Here is a 4,837-nt window from a genome sequence, read left to right as displayed (position 1 = left end):
GATCGTTTATCGTGGCTGGAAATAAAAAAAAAAAGAAACGTTGATATTAAATACAAATGAAGGAAAACTTATTCATTTCTTATAAGAATGATTGAAATAGATATTCGCATATTTTCTATTTATTACTAAGGACAGATATGAGAATGGGAATAGTGTGAATAATCTCTTTTTTAGTATTTTTGGCTGATGCTGTAAATGTTGCGAAATGATGCCAGAAAATTTATTTATTCATAAATAAATAAAGTGTATTTATTTATACACTTTCGCCTAGCCATATCTTTGTTAAATCCCACGAGCCACTTTAAACATAGAAGATGCCATCGAAGCGCTGCAGCTGGATGCATATTTCACTGGTATTAACTGAAATCCACGCAGGTAGACTGGGTTGGCTGATTTGCCGATGGTGAGCAGTTTTACTCTTATCTGCTCCTGTTGCACGCAACGAGGGTTGTTATTCTTTCTTTGCTCACCTTATCTCCAGATAGTTCTTCATTTGCGAAGATGAGACCACCGTCCTAAAAGGGCACAGTAACAGACCAACGTTTCATCACAATTATAGATGTCCTCTGATTCGTAGTGCTCATGGTTGTCAGACCAAACATTGCCTGCCAATACTCCATTGTCTCCTTGTCGTGACTTTGCTTTGCACCATGTGATTTTTTGAATCGAATCATTCTCACTGACTCCATCGATGAATCCATTGTCGATTAAGAGTTCCTTACACATCCAGTTGCTTAGCTAAAGCTGCTGCTTTTTAGGAGTGGGCATGAAATTGGAATGCCAAGAGCTTGGGTGTACCAACGAAATAGGGCTTCGTCAACATTTTCTCTGGTTGATTCTGTTTATCGTCTTCAAAAACCAGAAAACTGAAAAACTATTGATTACCATTTTCAATGTTGAATTTTGTACATAAAAAAAAGGAACAGCATAAATTTAGCACTCGATACTACATTACGCAATGATTAAACAGCTAAAATCAATATTTGCAAAAGCGATAAGAACTTACTATGTTTTGGAATCATTTACAAACACTCTAATGCCCGAATCGGTTGAAATCAAGAGTAATTCCACAAAAAGAAGTCACAAATTCTTTCAGCTTCCATTGAAACACAGTCCTCTAGAGCTTAGCTTTGAATTAAATACTGAAAAATAGCTAGTTTTTAGCTGTTTAACTTTCTTATCGCTTCCGGATATACAGTTTCATCTTTCACCAAATGTTTGCTCATAATCGCTCGTGTGGTTATAAGGAACACGTACTTTAACCAGTGAATGGACGCCAGTGATGTAATACCCTTTATGATTCGCAGAAGTATAAATATTACCTTTCAAGGATGACGTTTGATGGAAAATGTAAATGAAAGCAGTTAGAAATCGCAGATTAGGTACAACAGTCAGTAACTCATGCGTGTGCTTAACTAGTTAGCCTACCAGAATGCTGGTGGAACAATTTCGTTTTCTCAACACACAATAAAACCTACTGCGTATTCGTATACAAATTAGAAAGATTATTCTTTCGCGTTGAGAAAGGTAAATATGTTTGTTTTATTTCCCAAAAGTGAAGTAAGTGTTAGAGGGTCTTCTGTTGTGGCTGGAGTGAAGAGATTCTGGCGTTCTATTGAACATTTTGCATTCCCCAGGATATGCTTCACTGAAAGTACTGTTTTACAGTGATCACACTGGGGGCGAATCTCCCCTCTTAAAAGATAACCATGAATAATATTATTGTGACCTATTCGCAGACGAGCTAGTATTACCTCCTGTTGTCGAATTGGACTGAAGTTTGAAGGCCACTTCTCAAAATTTCGCTTGATACTTCGAAGATTATTTTTAAGTTGGTTTTGCCATTTTAACTGCCACTGGTACATACATTTCTCATGGATTATTCGTCTATAATCTTGATGTGGAACTTTCAACTTGTCATCGAGTGGTCATACGTCCTTGGACCAGACAGAAAGGTGGCGACCTCGTTGCACCATTGGTACTGCGGATTCGAGGACTTAGGAAATCGTAACAATAATAATTTATACCAAATACCAGTTGATCAAAGAAAGTGTACCGTACTACAAGTACGAATCCTAGGCAGTACTAGAGACCAAAACCCATACGCTGTACTGGTACCGTACTATAATAACGGATAAGACAATCCCACACAACAGACTAAACATAACCCTTGTGGACAAGAAGGAAAAGGCTACCTACCTGATTGATATAGCGGTGCCCAACTCTGGCAACCTGCAGAAAACCCATGGGGAAAAAATCAGGAAGTACACGAACCTAAGACAGGAGATCAAAGAGATGTGGCATATGCAAGAAGTAACGACCATCCCGATCATCGTGTCAACCACCGGTATGGTGCCAAAGACCTTACATAACAGCCTAGCAGCAATAGGTCTCCCAGCGAAGGAACCTACAAGGAACTCCAGAAAGTAGCAATCCTGAACAACAGTAGGATAGTCAGAGAGTTCCTTGACCAATAGCAACAGCAGACATACCAAACCGCTCTATATACTTGGAAGAAGTATCCGTCACGGGGTGGAACCATCCAATAACGAGGATATAATAATAATAGGTGGCACTACCATAGCTGGACGAAGATGAGAAGTAGAAAAACATACTGCATCGAGTGTGGCGCAGGATAAAGTCACTCGCCTTCAGGCCTTAGGCAGAGGGTTCAGTTCGAAAAGTGGGAGACAGTCTCCCACCTCGGAGGACAGTAGAACGAGTGGCGCTGTCGTCCGTATTGCTACCACAATGAACGGCAAGCCCATCTAGCCCAACCTTTGATAAAATTATTCTTCTAAAGCCTATAATACTTCGTGTATTTCATTTTTAGATAATTCTATCATAAAGATATCTTTTTTTTATAACTTTGCAATTGTTTTTCGAATTTGTTAACATCATGTTTTTAAGGTCACCTTAGCTGGTTTTAAAGTAGTTGACAAATAAACAGTCTGATTTTTAAACATTGAAATTTTTTTAGTTTCAGAAAAACAGTTTATTCTGGGCATGATTTTTTTTTCTACTAACAGGTTTTTTTTTCAGGTTTCAAATACTACAACAGATTTGACTCAATTCCAGAGTCAAAAGTTAATGTGTTCATATCCCAACCCGTTACAACTACTATGGTGTGATAATTACACCATGGAAGGCAACAACTAACTTTCCAATACCAGGAGACCCATCAGCTGAGAGGAAACATTGCCAACCACCAAGCAAACAGACCCTAGTTCAAGACCAGGCAAAAACAAAAATTAAATGAAAATAAAATTAAATACCACTAACACCATTAGGGAGGAAAAATGAAAACAAAATAGCGCCAGTCTGGCAGGCTATAAATTATTTCCCAAGACTCACTTCTGGGGGTCAAAGGCCAATGTATTCGTATCCCCACTCACTACTACTTCTATGGTACAATAATTACATCATGGAATCAATGAAAAGTTTAATAAAGTAATTATTTAAAGAATCAGTTCGGAATTGGACCACTAGAGGCTAAGAGATTTATTAATTGTAATAAATAAATTATCTTTTGCATTCCTTATAAAATGGAATCGCTCCTAGGTCGGAAAATTCCAGTATTTGATGGTCACGGTCATATCCTTTGTTGTGAAGAAACCACTTGAAGCTGTTGCATAATTTAATAGTGTTATTGAGCACTGCTCAAAACATCAAAGACAGCAAAATGTGTCTCAGAGACTCATTCTTCAAGAAAAACCATACTAAATATTGTTAGACAGTTCTAAGATGGCTACCTGGCTCCTATGGCTAGAAGTAGTCATCGGTCACCATCTCAAGAACTGATTCAAGAATTGATGAGGAGCAACAGCAACTTCTCTTTCCAAATTAATGGATGCAACTCTTTGGAAGGTAGCGAATGATCCAGTGGAAATTTTGAAGGTTGTTACAGAGAACACAGTGCTCATTCGCGATTGCATATTAGAAATAATGGTGGACAAGTGGAGATTTGACGTCAATACAGATTAGCAAAAAATTTACCTTTAAAATATTTTTCTGAATTAATCACATTGCACATCTGATTGCCAAATTTAGAATTAAATTTTTATTGTTTAAAGAATATCTACACGTACACTGGGTGGTTATAAAATAAGTTTCCCTATTCAGGAGAACCTTGTGTCAAAACGGCTACAGTTAGCGCTGTGAAAATCTGTGCGTACATCATTTAGGGTACGATCAAAAGACAGTTTCTTCATTTGGAGTAATTTTGTGGGGAAGAATGTCATTTAAGAAGGCTCGCATACTGAGGCATAATAAAAAGCAGGCTCTTAACTGATTCTCAAAATTGGGTCTTATAACTCCAAGATATTGTTGTACGCATCAAATCTACTTGGAGAAAAATAGGAACAGTTCAGAAATTTAATGAAATATTTGTCTCTCAATGTGTTAGATTTTTGCAGAAAACTATACCCATTTCCACATAGGACAACACGATTTTTGAGTACCTCTTCTCGAGTTCCTGTCTGGTTTGATAGTGTGTTCCATATCAAAGAAATACTCGTATATTTCCCAACAATCAACACAAGAAAAATATGTTTACTTTAACTTAAAAGTGTTTGGTACAATATTTGAGCATTTTAAGAAGGTATTGATATCTCTGAATAGTTTTTTAATCAAATGTCCTCTAAACTTTACTAGTGATACTTTTAGTGGTTCCTTTTATCTTTGACAGTCTTGTACAAATTTAAAATTGTCTCATTATACATTTAGTGAACAGAAATCATAAGATACCGACTTAGTAATGGGTAGGCCCACCCATCGCCCGGATAACGACAGTCACACGGCATGGTATTGAGTCCACTAGTTCACGAAAGTGTTCCAT

The sequence above is a fragment of the Mastigoproctus giganteus genome, chromosome 12, assembly GCF_048544385.1.
Source record: "Mastigoproctus giganteus isolate SK-2022 chromosome 12, ASM4854438v1, whole genome shotgun sequence".
Lineage (NCBI taxonomy): Eukaryota > Metazoa > Arthropoda > Arachnida > Uropygi > Thelyphonidae > Mastigoproctus > Mastigoproctus giganteus.
Note: the sequence above shows the minus strand (reverse complement) of the source record.